This window comes from Macrotis lagotis, chromosome X (genome assembly GCF_037893015.1).
Source record: "Macrotis lagotis isolate mMagLag1 chromosome X, bilby.v1.9.chrom.fasta, whole genome shotgun sequence".
Classification (NCBI taxonomy): domain Eukaryota; kingdom Metazoa; phylum Chordata; class Mammalia; order Peramelemorphia; family Peramelidae; genus Macrotis; species Macrotis lagotis.
The window spans coordinates 139,150,757-139,167,379 of record NC_133666.1 but is presented as its reverse complement, the minus strand read 5'-3'; the positions used below and the strand labels follow the sequence as shown (position 1 = coordinate 139,167,379).

The window sequence follows — 16,623 nt, the reverse complement described above, 5'->3', positions numbered from 1 at the left end:
TGAAAAAGAGAAGACTCAAGTGTCTGAGTGATTGTCCTGTGGAAGAGGACTTTACCCTGTTTAATTGAAATCAGAAAGCAGAGTGAAGAATAACAGGTGGAATTACAAGGAAATTTTATTGGAAGTAAGGACCAACACCCTAACAATCAGAGTATTCATAAAAGGAATGGGCTGCCTCCAGGGGTAGTGAATTCTCCATTAGTGGGAATTTTCCAGGGTAGCATATATGACCAGTTGTCAGTAATGCTGTAGACAAGATTTGGAGTGGTAGTAAATGATCTTCAAAGCCCTTCTAATGAAAAAAGCATCTTTAACAAAAACTAGAGTTAATAGTTCATATCCACATGCCATTTTATGAATATAAAGACCTTTCACATACATTATCTCAATTGATCCCTGTAACAATGGTATGAGGAAGGAAATATAACTAATAATTCTTGCAAATAAGAAAACTGAGGTTCAGGGAAATTAAAATACTTGCATGAGATCACAGAGATAATAAATGGTAGAAGTGGAACTGAAATCCTGTTTTCTGGGAAAGAGTATAGCAATCTCTTCTGAATCATATTGGTCTTATATATCATTTGAGGATTGGGCCTCATATGAAAGATATTGGAATTGTTAATGCGGTTGAGTAAATATTGCTTAGAAAATGGATTGAGACAATCTCTTAACTTGGCTAGACTAATTACTGTGATATATCATTGGATAAATCACTTGAACCTGTTTTCCATTTGGCAGTTGACTAATAATCATTAAACATATGTATCAATGAGGATAGATTATAACTGATGATCTTTTTGATGGTTTTAAGAGAAGGCACAGTTAGTACAAGGCAGCTTGGTACTTTGGAAAAACTTCTAGGAGTAAGGATACTGGTATTCTATATATGGTTTCCTATTAATTGTGCTTCTTAGCCAAACTATATAATTTTCAAAATCTCAAGTTTCTCCTTTGGGGTTCTTTTCCTTCTCTAAGATTCTATAATTTTATGAATTTCTCAATGCTCTATGCTAAAAAATTGAAGTAGTAGCATAGATTATCCAAAATACAAGTTGATAAAAGTTATCCAAATGTGATAGTACATCATATGATTTCACAAACCAATCTTTTAAGTTACATTTTAATTAATAAAAATAATTGAGCATTTGTTGAATATGGTATGGAGTTACCACAGAATTTTGAACAATCAAAATGTGCTCTATGTTTTTCTATCAGTCTTCATACTGTAGAATATTAAATTATGTTAAATAATGGATATATATTCTGGAGCAAATTGATGTAGCTACTGAAATCTCTTTGCTTAAACTCATATTTGAGATGACTGCTTTTGTTATGCAAAGATAATAGGCTCATTTGATCATTGTTGTTGTTTATAAAAGTAACAGAGGAGTGAGGTCTCTTCTCAGTATTATAAGTAAGAAACAATTTAGTAGTTTTTCTTTTATATATGAATAATATAGAAGTCTAAGTATTTCTAATTGTAGTATCTATGGTCTAAGTATTTTTAACTGTAGTAACTGTAAATGTAAATAAATAATGATACTTGTAAACATAGGTAGGTGTTAGACTAGATGACCTTTGGGGTCCCCTAAGATAACAAATGGTTGTCTTTTCTTTCACCTGAAACCTCTATTTTCCTCTACTTGTTCCATTTGCCTAATTCTCCTCCTCCTCCACCTCCTCATTTGATTCCTCTTTCTCCTTTTTTCCCCTCTTCTTCTTCCTCAATGGTACTAAAGTATGGAACAGTATACTTTGCACTGTGGATAAAGAAAAGCATAAGACATAGAAGTCACCTTCAAAGAACTCATACTGTAATTGGGAAACATGTTCTAAAAAATAAAAAAGAAATTGGCCTTTAAAGGCTATAAGGACTAATTGGCAAATCACTGGTGTAGATGATAGCAGTTCCTATTGGAAGCGGTTGATGAAGGCTGTCAGGAAAGCTTCATGTATGACATGAGACTTGAACTAAACTTTGAAGATCTCAGATTGGCAAAAAAAGGAAGGTATTCTGTCAGTCTTCATACTGTAGAATACTGAGTTATGAGGAAGACATTCTAGGCAAGGGAACATCCATTGAGTGGAGATAAAGAAGCAAGAAAGTAAATTAAATAGATTGCAAAATATAGGAAATCTAGCCTATGGTCCAGGGATTTATATACAACCAAAAATTATGAAATATAAACCAGGTAATTTCTGTTTAAGTCTGATGAATTTAAATTTTTTTATCTAGAATGAATTTTTTACAGTTAATCCCTCTGTGTATAACACAGAGAATAAAAATAAGCAAAAAAAATAAGCAAAACTGAAAACACATGAAAAACAGATCCTTTAGAATAGAATTTCTTATATAAAGAAAGCCAGCAAATATTCCTAATAAGCATACAAAAAATCTTTAATTTCATATCTGGTATTATACTACTACCTCACACAATGTAGACCTCCCCAGGGGGAAGGGGCCTAAGCCTAGGTGAAACAGAATCATAACAAACAGTCTTCCGGTACTTTTATTGATAAATTTTTTGGGGCTAAGTTGAAGAGAGACTAAACCTCATGCTTAATTTCATACAAGGTCAGTTGTGTAAGTAGGGAATTACCTTATCCTCAACTACTCATTCCTCAACTCTTTCTAACCTGGATCCTTTCCACACTACTCTATAAAAATGGCTATCACCAGCTGAAAATGACTGTCAGATTCAACTCTAGCCTATCCTTTGAGTTTTAGTTCTCCATTTTCAACTTCCTGATGGACAATTCCACATGGATGTCCTGCCAAGAACACAAACTCAACATATTCAAACTGAACACATCAACTGCATAAAGCCTAGCAGAAGAGAACTGTCTAGATATAATTGCACAAAGTATGGACAACAAATTGAGTTAACAAGAAATCTTAATATGAGGAGACAAATTTTTATCTTATAGGAATTACTACAATTTGCCAGGGAGGGATTCATAACTAGAAAATGGCTCTGGAAGGATCTAACAAAAGAATAGAATATATACAGACTTGTATATTAAAAAATAGATCAATAGATAGATATGAACCCAAGGTAGGTAGATCATGGTGGACACCTTTTGATTGAGGATCAATGGAAGGAGAAGTAGACGTAACATTTTCTTAGGAGTCCACTTTAGAATACTTAGAAGAAAAATTTAGAGTGGAGCTTGGGAAATAGATTCTTTGTCTACCACAGAGCTTGAACTTGTAATGATAGAAGACTTCAAGTCTATGGACATTTTCTGGAATTCTCTGCCAAAAGTGGAATGCTGATAAATTTGAGACTTGCTTGAATAATTTCATCCTTGAGGAAACAGGTTGTGGCAAGGAGAATTGTTCTTCTGGAATCAATCTGGATTAAAAGCAGTATGGATGATGAGATAGAAACAATAGGTATTTTGAAGCTAAGTGGTCACTCCATCATAGAATTTATTATTGGGAAAAAGAAAGCTAAGAGTAATCTGACCTTCAGTCAAGATTATTTTTTCAAGGTGGGGAGCTTCAAATGGTACAGAGAAAGGAAGGAGCCAGTGGCTCATTATTTTGCAGGGAAAGTTGGCCTAAGAAGCATGGGAAGTTCTCAAGAATGAAATTAGTCCAGTGAGGAGGAAAAGAGGCAGCTGCTGGATGTGGATTTCATTGACAAATGAACACTCAACTCTTACTTTGTTTCTGTTTACTCTTTCTGAGAAAAACAGATATTTAAATACGGAAGAATATAACCAAATGCTTAGCTGGCAGTGGAAACACAAGATAAATGAAGAAATGGCAAGACATCATCAAGCTGTATTCAATTAGATCACAGTATCAGTCCTGGACAAACTAAATATTAGAGTACTGACAGAACTGGCAAAGAATATTATTAATTCATTGTCAGTTAACTTTGAAAGATATTAAAAAATGGGAAAGGTGCCACAAGACTGGAGAAAAACAGCTGTTTACCAACTTTCAAAAAATAAAAAAGGCCCCCAAAAAGGTAGAATATGCAAATTATAATTCAGTAAATTTGATTTCTATTTCTGGAAAAATTCTATAACTCATTAAGAGGATAAAGCACTGATCACTCAAAACAAACATGACTTTATCAAAAACAGGTAATGCTAAATTAACCTCATTTACTTTTCATACAGAGTAACTAGTTCATAGACCAGGGGAATGCTACAGACCTAGTATCCTTAAATTTCAATAATATTTTTAATAAAATCATTCTATTCATGTGAAAAAGAAAAGAGAGTTGTGATATAGGCTATAATATTATATAAGCAGATATACTGTATAGTATCTTGTACATTTCTTGAAAGACCAGATCCAAAAATAGCCACCAAGGATTTTTTTCTATGTTGACAGAAGTTTTTAGAGGGTATGTCCCTTGGGAAACTGTGCTTTGTCTTGTGCTATTCAACATTTTAATCAATGATTTGGATGAAACTAGAGAAAGCATGCTTTTCAAATCTGTAGATGACACAAAATAGTGATAATCCAAACTTTATCAAGAGCCAAGATTACTTTGACATTTCTTTTTAGGTTTTTTGCAAGGCAAATGGAGTTAAGTGGCTTGCGCAAGATCACATAGCTAGGTAATTATTAAATGTCTGAGGCCGGATTTGAACTCAGGTACTCCTGACTCCAGGACTGGTGCTCTATCTACTGTACCACCTAGCCACCCTATACTTTGACATTCTTGAAATGAACTTTATTGAGTTTGGAAAAAAATATGACAATAGGTGTAAAGTTCTATGCTTGAGTTAAAAAAAATCAAATACATAAGTGCTTATGGCTAGTTCAAGATGAAAAGATCTGTCATTTTTAGTGGACTCCAAATTCAACATGAGTCATTAGTGAGCCAATAAGGCTATTGCAATATATTGTAGACTACATTAAAGGAAACATAGTGAGCAGAATGAAGAAGAAAATACTTCACTATACTGTGTCCAAGTCAAGCTCCATATAAAGAACTGTTTAATTCTGAGTCTCCTCCCAACAAAAGTAAGCTTTATTAATGCCCTTTGTTTTTATATGATAGTCATTTTATCCCTACTATCAGAATCAAACCTTCCCTTGTCATACAAGCAACAGCAATGAGCAACTGAGACAGCAACTGATACAGATGCATGCAACATGCTGCCCTTGTAGCATCCTCCCTCTTTGCTGAAAGAGATATGTGGTTCATTCTCTGTTCTCCAAGATTGAGGTTGGTTATTGTAATTAGTCAGAGTGAGGCTTACATTTAATATTCTTTTCATTTATGCTCTTGTAGTCATTGTGTATACAAGATATCCCAAAACTCTTGCTACAGTTTTAAGCTATTAATGCTTAAAACAAGGAGCTAAATGGTGCAATAAATAGAACACTGAACCAGGAGCAAAGAAGATCTGAGATTAATTCCAGGTTCAGTAACTAACTACTTGATCCAGAGAAATCAAATATGCTCTACCTGCCTTAGTTACCTTATCTGTAAAGTGTGAATAATAAAATAGCACCTAATTCCTAGGGTTATTGTGATGATAAAATAGATGACATTTCAGAAGTCATATAAAATTTTAAAGCATCAAAAAATGCAAGGTTTTATTACATTAAGATTTTTGGGACACAGTGTACTTCTTCTGGTTCTGTTTAGTTCACTATAAATTAATTTATACAAATTTCCCATGTGTCTCTCAATTTATCATATTTGAAATTTCTTAATGAACAATAATATTACATTTCAGTAAAATATAACACTTTGTCCAGTCATTTCCAATAGGTAATGAGAACTACATTTTAAGAATGACACAGATCTCACCTTTGTTAAACTCTTCATAATCTCTTATCTGAACTATTGCAATAGCTGTGTAATAGGTCTCTAACTCAGATCACTCTTCTTTTGAATATATCCTCCATACAGCTGTTGAGTGATTTTCATAAAGAAGGGATCTAATAATATCATTCCTTTATCAATAAACACCAAAGATTCCCTATTACCTCTAGAATAATACTCAAGTTCTTTTGTACTCAGCTCTTCACTTCCCAGCTCTAATAATTTTCAGTCTTCACATGTATTACTCTCCCTTGTACTACAATTAGTTAAATTTACCTTCTTCCTGTTCCTTACAAGTACCTTTTCATATTTCAACTTTTCACCTTTGCGTTTGCTGTTCCCCATGATAGTGATGCTCTCCCTTCTAAACTCTATCTCACAGAATTCCTTTTTTCCTCAAGACCTGACTAAGCATCATTTCTTATCTGAAATTTCTCTTGATTCCTTTAAATTTTTTTTATTTATTTAAGGCAATGGGGTTAAGTGACTTGCCCAAGGTCATGCAGCTAGGGAATTATTAACTGTCTGAGACCGGATGTGAACTCAGGTACTCCTGACTCCAGGGCCGGTGCTCTATCCACTGCACCTAGCTGCCCCTCTCTCTTGATTCCTGACAAGGCCCTCCCTCCTTAAACTATCATGTATTTATTCTGCATATGCATATAAATTATATATATGTGTGTGTGTGTGTGTGTGTGTGTGTGTGTGTGTATGTGTGTGTGTGTGTGTGTGTATACGTATATGTATATATAAATTTCTTCTAATAAAATGTAAAATCCATGAGAAAAGAAAATCTTTCATTTTTGTCTCTGAATTCCCAGCACCTAGAGTATAGTAGGCAATTAATAATTACTTGTTGGGGTGGCTAGGTGGCACAGTGGATAAAGCACCGGCCCTGGAGTCAGGAGTACCTGGGTTCAAATCCGGTCTCAGACACTTAATAATTACCTAGCTATGTGGTCTTGGGCAAGCCACTTAACCCCATTTGCCTAGCAAAAAACCTAAAAAAAAAACTAAAAAAAATAAAATTAAAAAAAAATTACTTGTTAATTGATTGCCCCAGAAGGCAGTCAAGGAGCAATGACAAGTTAGAGAGGGGCAGTAAAAGAATATCTTCCAATTAATTGAACCTACCCCAAAGTTGATTTGGGGTTGATTTTGAATAGAATCAGTATCCCATCACTGAACAACTTCAATGAGGTACTGGATTATCAGTTGGGAGTATTTTGGGTCATAGGTGCCTTGTACTCTGAAATCTTTTTCAATGATTAAATTATGCAATTATCTCCATTACAAATTAATTCTGCTGCTCCAACAAACTTCCCTATTTTTGCCAAATGCACTATCACATTCCCAGTCACCTAGATTTTTAATCTTGATTTTCTTGGACTCTTTTTTACCTTTGCCTTTACATACAATAAGATGACTAGCCCTGTTGATTCTGTTTTTACAATTTCTCCTTCCTTTGTCTCCTCTCTATTCCCAATTTCACTTTTCTAGTTCAAGTCTTCATTACCCCTAGCCTAGACTTTGGCTACAGTTTAACTGATCTCCTTACCATCATGCCCTCTTCTTTTTAATCTACAATTCATGTTATGACTAATCAAATTTCCTTCTTGTATTAAAAGTAAAATAAATACTGACACCTAGCTGTTATAACCTCCATTATTTACAAAATATAATAAAATTTCTTAATCTGGTCTTCAGGTTCTCTATAATCTGGCTCCAACATACCTTTACTGTTTTATTTCACACCTCTCTCCTTCATATTTCAGTGAAACCAGAATTCGTTCTGTCTTATAACCATTTCCTACCCTCTTCCAGGTTTAATTCATTGCCCATATTGTATGCTATGCTTAGAAATGTTTTCTCTGACACTGACACCTATTTTTTTTCAAGACCAAGGCAGGTGCCTTTTCCTCCATGAAGTATTCCCTGACTTCTTCAAGTTGAAGTGACAATTTCCTCATCAAATCTTTCAAGGCTCTATGATATCTTATCAGAGAAAGTAATAACATTCTTTTTTGTTGTTTTTGTTTTTACAAAGCAATGGGGCTAAGTGACTTGCCCAAGGTCACCCACCTAGGTAATTATTATTTTTTTTTTAGGTTTTTTGCAAGGCAATGGGATTAAGTGGCTTGCCCGAGGCCACACAGGTAGGTAATTATTATTAAGTGTCTGAGGCTGAATTTGAACTCAGGTACTCCTGACTCCAGGGCCAGTGCTCTATCCACTGTGCCACCTAGCTGTCACCCCCCCCCCCCAGCTAGGTAATTATTAAGTATCTGAGGCCAGATTGGCCCAGAAATTAATAATATTCTAACTTCAAGTTACATATGTGCGTCTGTGTGTGTGTGTGTGTGTGTGTGTGTATCTCACATTAGGTTACAAGTTCCTTAAGAATAAGGATTGTAGTTTTGTTTCTGTTTAGCTATTTTATCCCTAGTAACTAGCATAGTAGGTAATTAATAATACTTGTTAAATTGAATTGGACTGAGAATAGTATGTTTTGAAATTATCATCTGTCATGTTCCTGAAATTCCATTTTTTTCTGGATCCTAAAGGTTTTTCACTAAGACTTTTGAACTATTAGTACTAGAAGGAAGCTTAGAGACAATCTAATTCAATACCCTCATTTTACAAATGTGGTAATTAAGCCTCAAAAAGGTTAAATAAGTTGTGCAAGGTCACATAGCTAATTAATGGCAGAAATAAGACTTCTTAGCCTAGTACTCATTTTATACTAGTACTCTATTTTATACTGCCTGTTATTTTCAGAATCATATAATATTTCATGATAAATGAAACCACTGTTCAGTGATCCTCTATCAATGTCAAACAGAAAATAAGGAGACGTAGATTTATTAAATGATTTTCTGTCATGAAAATTTTTCTAAACAGAAAATAAATGGAAGAGGGATCCTCTGTGAATAAAAAGAATCTTCTATATGTTCCTGTTTGCTGATAATACTATACTCATTACATTAAATCATCAAATACTCCAAAACCTTCTCAAAAGGTTCTATGACCACTTAAAAGAAATCAGACTAACTTTGAACACAGGGAAACAACAACAACAACAACAACTCACAAACAAATGGATAAAGCATGCATGTCATCCAGACTATGACATGAAGCTGAATGGACAGTTCACTTGAATTCATCCATTGCTATATATGTCTTGGACAGGTACATAAACAATGACCCAGATCCAGAACCAAAGTAGTTAGAATGTTCTCATATGCCAACTATATTGAATTTGTATTATATTTATTTTCTATAAGTTCTGCCATATTTGTATTATATGTCTCTCCTAGAGAATATAAACTCCTTGAAAGCAGCATCTGTTTCACTTTTATTTTTTCACTGACTAGCACAAGGCTAGGTGCTTAATAGAAGGAGTTTAATAACTATTTGTTTATTGAATGAGGTTAGGAAAGGGAACAGCATTTTCAATCATCCTAAGATACTCCCCCCAAAATCTTTATACAAATGACTTTCTGATAATGCTGCTTTATGACTACAAATCACAAAGTAGCATAATTTCCAAAGAATTAGTTTTGTAGTTGACCCAAAGGACAATAGTGACAATAAGAAGAGGCCTAAAAGAAATTGTCCAAGCAATGTATGATCAAAAAAGATGGTAAGATAGCCAGGTAGTGAGATATAGGCATTCTAGAAGAAAAGGCCAGGATTCACTGGTAGCTCTGGAATGTTAAAGGATCTAGAGAAAGGTTTCAAGTATACTGGGAATCTCCTCCAGGGAAGACTTAAGGGAGGACCTGGACAAGAGGTGGCTAAGAAAAGAAGGCATGGATGGCCTGTGATCTGGTGCAACAATCAGTGTATTCATAGATGCATTGATATCTTTACTCACATTTGGGGGGTTCTAGAGTTAGATCAGAAAAAAAAGGAAAGATTCAAAGATAGTTCTTTTGGGAAGAAGAGATGCCAGAAATAGAGGGAAGGGGGGCCTCAATGAGACACTGGGTCCCACCAGAGATATTTGTTTTTCATTTGTCTTTCTGACAAAGACCATGCCATCAGGCAAGCATGTGAACTGGATTTGAGTGGGGGTGCTGTGCTAAGTCACCAGCCTTACTTTCTCCTCTAGTCATCTGGGTCCAGTGACCAGATATGAATCAGGATGACAAGAGATGGTCCTAGATGCGAGGAAATCAGGGTTAAGGTTGTCTAGGGTCACACAGCTAGTAAGTGTCTGAGACCATATTTGAATTTATGTCCTGCTGACTTCAGGGTTGGCGCTATACCCACTGTGCCCTCTAGTTAATCACCATGCCATCTAGCTACCCACCATGGAAGAGATATATATCCTGAGGAATTAACTTCTCTAAGGGTACTATTCAAGGTACTTCATCAGCTCCACATGTCTGTTCAATAAGAATCTAGTTTCTAGATTGTATTACATTATATTATACAATATCTTATCTCATCTTGTATTATCTCATCTCTTAACAATAATATAATATGAATATAAAGATTTTCTATTTAACCAAAGAACAGAAAAAGTCTACATAGAGAAATCTCCTTTATCATGTGGGAAAATGACTATGTGAGTGAAGTTTGTATGATCCATCAGAAGTTAAAGAATAGTTGGATTAAATGCTGTAATTGATATGAAAATATTAATAGCTATTGTGGCGATATTCTCATCTTGAATATAATGGTTCTACTGTTTATAATGTAGTTTTAAAATCTGAGATTTCAAATACAAATGGCTTCTAAAGAAGAGACTGATCATCTCACCACAAATATTTAAAGTCATCTGGTTACAAGAGGAGCCATATTTAAATGGGTCAGCATCATTTAAATTACATACTGCATTTGCACTTTTAAACAAATTGCTTAAGAAGTTTACTTTTGAAGTATTCCAGTTTGAATGCAGATCTATATTTAAACATATTTTCTTTGTTCTTTTCACTCATTTAGTAAGTAAATTACTTCCATTTTTAATTATTCATGAATTGCCACTTAGTTGACAAGCACTTATTTCTGTAATATATCATATTTGCCACCATCTTTTTTTTTCCTTCTTACAATTAATTCACTTTACTCTGATCTAAAGGGGGACAGATGATGGACACATATGCCAGCTCCTCTGGCGGGATCACTCACCACTTCATGGGTTTGTTCAACATATAGCCAAGAGTGTCTCATCGCATTTATTTTGTTTGAATACCAGACTAACTCTTCATACAGTAGTAAATGACTATACTCATCTGCTGTTTGTTAAATCCAAAGATTCCAGCTTCTCACTCTTTGATAAAAAATTGCTGGCAAAACTGGAAAATAGTATGACAAAAACTAGGCATAGACCAACATCTCACATGCTAGAGCAAGATAAGGTTGAAATGGATACAGGATTTAGACATAAAAATGTAATATAAACCCATTAGGGAATTTGAAATAGTTCACCTGCCAGATGTATGGAAAGGGGAGGAATTTATGACCAAAGAAGAGGTAGAGAACATTATAAAAGACAAAAATGGATAATTTTGATTACATTAAATTAAAAAGGTTTTGTGCAAACAAAACCTTTGCAACTAAGATTAAAAGGAATGCATTAAACTAGGAAACAATTTTTACAACTGTTTCTGACAAAGAATTCATTTCTAAAATATATAGAGAACTGAGTCAAATTTGTAAGAAAACAAGTCATTCCCCAATTGATAAATGGTCAAAGGATAGGGAAAGACAATTCTCAGATGAAGAAATTAAAGCTATCTAGAAGCATATGAAAATCTGAGGTACCACCTCACACTTATCACATTGGCCAATATGACTGAAAAGGAAAATGAACAATGTTGGTGGGGATGTAGGGAAACTGGGACACAATGCATTGTTGGTGGAGTTGTAAACTGATCTCCTTTCTGGTGAATAATTTGAAATTATACCCAAAAGGCAATAAAACTTTGCATATCCTTTGAAGCAGCAATATCACTACTGGATTTGTTTCCCAAAGACATCACAATAAAGGGTAAAAAACCCACATGTACAAAAATATTCATAGCAGCTCTTTTCACGGTGGCAAATTGAGAGGATGCCTATCAATTGAGGAATGACTAAAGAAATTGTGATATATGAATCTGATAGAACACTATTGTTCTATAAGAAATTATGAGTGACAGGATTTCAGAAAAGCCTGGAAAGATTTTCATGAACTGATATGAGTGAAATGAAGAGAAGAACATCATCTATGCTAATCACAATATTGAGTGTTGATCAATTATGATGGATTTGTCATTTCAGCAGTATGATAATCAAAGACAATTCTAAAAGACTTATGATAGAAAATACTATCAATATCCAGAGAGGGAATTGTGGAGTTGATGAGCTTATGAGTGTCAATTTTTAAAAGTTGTCATATATTATGTCATTTTTTTTCTCCAATTTTTTTCTTTAGTTTGGATTTGATTTTTCTTTCACAATGTGATTAAGATAGATCTATGTTTAGCATAATTACATGTGTAGAGTCTACATCAGATTGCTTTCTGTCAGGGGGAAGGGGAGGGGAGGGGGGAGGGAGAAAAATGTAAAACTCAAAACCATGCCAAAAAATGACTGCTGAAAACTATCATTGCATGTTGCTGGAAAAACAAACACATAAAAATATTTTTAAATAAAGACTAATCCTTCATTTGATTGCTACTTTTTTTAGGTCAATTTAACTTCAAAAATAGAATTAGGTTCCTATATATAAAAAGGATGCTTGAATATAATATCCTTGAGGGGTGTTAAAAGTTACACACTTGCTGAAGTGATTACCAGTTAAAAAGCTGTGCTCCTATGATACCCTTCTTTTTATTCTTTATCCCATTCCATTTTTCCCAGGACCTTAAGTTTTCTGATAGAGGAAGAAAATTCAGGGTGCTATATGTGATGGGTTTCTTCATTCTTTTGTCTATAAGTCAGTTGAGTTCTTGAGAGACAAAGAAAGGCAAGAGACAATTCCTGCCATCCAAGGATTCACAGGCTAATGAGGGAGACAACATGCAAACAACTATGTACAGAATAAATAGGAGATAATCCACTGAAGAAGTCAGTAACTTTAAGGGGTATGTTTCTCTTAGATTTTCTCATAGAAGATAGAATTTTAGCTGGGATTTGAAGGAAGCCAATAAGCCAGGAAGTGGAGATGACAGAAAGTATTTCAAGTATATAGAACAGCCAGTGAAAATGACTGGAGCCAGGAAATGGAGAGTCTTGAGTCAGGAACAACCAGAAGGTCAGATTCCTGTATATTCCTAGATCACAGAGTACATAGAGTAGACTGTTTTTTTCCCCCAGTGGATTACTGAATACTGTTATTCTGCACATAGAAGCCACTAAAGGATCTGCCCCGTGGGCTTGTTGGGGGGCTGCATCACAAGTATATGACTCTGCACATCAACACTGGGGGTGGGGGTGAGAACAGATCATTCTACCCAGTCACAAGATGAGGTCTTCCAAAAAAAGGACCAAATGATCAGGTACCAGAAGAAGCAGTGAGAACACAGAAAGGTGGAAGAGAGCGGGGTGGATTTATGTAGCAGAGGCTCCATCCCCAAAACAAAACTGGTCTACTACTTGGTGCTGCCCATTCTTTGGAGGACTTCTACTGAGGTGGCTCTGAGGCTTCATGGTCATGGAGCTTACTTGGCCAGAGGTTTTCTGAAGTTCCTTCCAGCAAATTTAGCCTTGCTGCCCAGTTCTTCCTCAATTCTGAGAATTTGGTTATACTTGGCCAAACACTCAGATTGGCAGGGGGCCCCAGTCTTGATCTGCCCAGTGCAGAGACCCACCACCAGGTCTGCAATGAAGGTATCTTCAGTCTCTCCAGAATGATGGGAAACCATTACTCCCCACCCATTGGACTGGGCCAGCTTGCACGCCTGGAGAGATTTGGTCATGGAGCCAATCTGGTTCACTTTGAGCAGGAGGCAATTGCAAGCTTTCTCATTCACAGCCTTTTCAATGCGCTTGGGATTGGTCACTGTGAGATCATCCTCTACAACCTGGATGCCTGCAGTTTCAGTAAAATTCTTCCAAGCTTCCCAATCATCCTGGTCAAAGGGATCTTCAATAGATACCACTGGATAGTCCCAGATGAAGCTCTTGTAAAGGTCCCTAAGCTCAGCAGGTGAGATGTATCTGCTGGGATCATCAGGAGACTTGAAGTCCAAGTCATATTTCCCAGACCAGAAGAATTCAGAGGCAGCAACATCCATGCCAATTACAACCTTGTCAGTATAGCCAGCCTTGCCAATCACTTCCTTCAGCAGCTCAAGAGCTTCTTTATTCTCCAGGATGTTAGGAGCAAAGCCACCTTCATCTCCTACATTGGTGGCATTCTGTCCATATTTCTTCTTAATCACATTCTTCAGGTTGTGGTAGACCTCAGCTCCAATGTGCATGGCCTCCTTGAAGTTTGATGCTCCAACAGGGAGGATCATGAACTCTTGCATTGCTAGCTTGTTACCAGCATGGGAGCCACCATTGATCACATCGAAAGCTGGAACTGACAGGATGACTTCTTCATTGCCTGCAAGATCAGCAATATGGCAGAACAAGGAGACACCTTTCTCTGCAGCCCCAGCCTTACAAACAGCCAGAGACACTCCCAATATAGCATTTGCTCCAAATTTAGATTTATTCTCAGAACCAGCCATCTCTATCATCAATTTGTCACTCTTCTCCTGCTCCACAACATTCAGTTATCTTGCTAATCAAGGTCAGGGCAATAATTTTATTGATGTGCTCAACTGCTTTTGAGACACCTTTCCCCATATATCAAGTCTTATCATTGTCTCGGAGCTCCAGGGCTTCATGGATGCCAGTAGAAGCCCCACTGGGCACAGCAGCTCTGAAGAGACCTTTTGAAGTGTAGAGATCAACTTCAATGGTGGGGTTTCCATGAGAGTCAAAGATCTCTCTTGCAATGATCTTCAAAATCGACATGCTGAATTTCTGGTCGGGGCTGGCTCCACGGGAATCAGAGGAGAGAGGCCGAGGGCTAGACTAAGTTTTAAGAAGATTGGTGAGGTAGAAGGAGTTCAGGTTGTGAAGGGCTTTGATGCCAGAGGATCTTATATTTGACCCTTGAGATGTAAGGGAGCCACTGGAGTTCACTGAACAAGGGATGATATGGTTAGTTCTAAACTTGAGGAAGATCAATTTGAGAACTGAATGAAGAATGGACTGGAGTGGGGAGACTCTGGCAGAGAGACCAACTGGCAGACTATGGAAAAAGTCCAGGTGTGTGATGATGAGGGTTTACACCAGGCTGGTGGTAGTGTCAGAGGAGAGAAGGGGGCATACACAAGAGATGTTCTGAGGGGAAAATCAATAAGATTTGGCAAAGGATTAGATACATGAGGTGAGAGAGTGAGATAAGGATAACACCTAGGCTGAGAACCTGAGGATAATACTAGGAAGACGGTAGTACCCATGACAGAAATAGGGAAGTTCAGAAGTAGGGAGCTTTTAGTGGGTGAGCAGGAAGAGAATGAGTTCAGTTTTTAGATATGTTGCATTTAAGATATGTTGGGGTCATTAAATTTGAAATGTTTAATAGGCAGTTGGAGATGTACATTGAAGGTTAGGAGAGAGAGAGAGAATAATAATTATAGTAATTAAGCTGGTTTTTAATCTTTAGAAATTTGAGGAATCCTGCCACATCCTTCTAAAAAAAATAAACTCTACTTGCTTTGGGTATTTTCCTTCTGTGTTTGACAAATACCCTCTATATACCCTTCTAGGGTATGGAGTTAGGAAAATGACAATTAATAGATTAATGGGACTTGGTGGGGGGGGACTCAGAGGTAAGCAGCCATAATAGAACCTTTACTTGAAAATTGCTTGAGAATGAATAGACTGTATGATCCTCAATAATATTATGAAGATAACATGCAGATAAAGCTGAGGCCTACTCTTCACTACAGCCTTTAAGAAAACCCTAGAGGAGATCATTGTTATGTAAGATAATCTAATATTAGTAATATTATAGGGATCTCCAATCTTTCTTGTAGCTAAGAGTGCTTTTCAGAAATGATGAGTTTCTGGGCCAAAGCAATAACTTCCATTCCATTCACATGATGTTTCAATGGAAATACCTGAAGGAATGTGAAAGGGCAGAGTGGTTTTAGAAGGGAGAGAGAAAGAGAGAGAGACTGAGAGAGACCTTCTTCGTATGCATAGCCACTCTAGAACACAGGCTGATTTAAATGCAGGAAATTATTATACACTAAGTTGGCAATCATTGTGTTACACAATAGGAATAAAAAGTAAAAACCAAAAGACAGTCCCTACCTTCAAGGATCTGACATTCTAATAGAGAAAGAAAACATAGAAAGAAAAACTGGAAGACAGGAGGGATTCTATATATGGGCCAGATGGTGGAATCCACAGAGAGAGTTAAGTTGAGAGTAAGGTAAAGCTTGGCTGGGGCCCCCATGAAATGGCAGTCTGAGCTAAGGAACTCACTGATTTAACATATCAAGTTTCATTATCGGCCATTTGGTTGTGATTAACCTGCTGGGGGCCTCTGATCCAGAAGATGTTAAGAACTCCAGCTAAGAGGATGGAGACTTTTAGATGGTAGGTGCTATAAAAACACCAGATTGCTATCTGCAGGGTTCCTGTAAATTCCTTCCTAATTCACATTTCTTATAAAATGCAGTAATGTGACATGGAAGAGACCAAAAATATATTTCAATCATCAGAATGCAAAAGGGAAGTAGGGGTTGTATGGAGGTGAGTAAGGTTGGGAGGGGGGAGGGGATTCATGTCTTTTTCATGCATGGCTTCACACCTGCTTCTT

General features: G+C 36.3%; 1 protein-coding gene and 1 pseudogene across 6 annotated transcripts in view; both read right to left on the bottom strand.

Moving 5' to 3' along the window:
* Window positions 1–16,623, bottom strand: part of SDK1 (sidekick cell adhesion molecule 1) — a 1,240,677-nt gene that overhangs the window by 117,863 nt on the left and 1,106,191 nt on the right. The gene's annotated exons all lie outside the window — the stretch shown is intronic.
* On the bottom strand, window positions 8,072–16,614 carry LOC141499932 (alpha-enolase pseudogene; annotated as a pseudogene).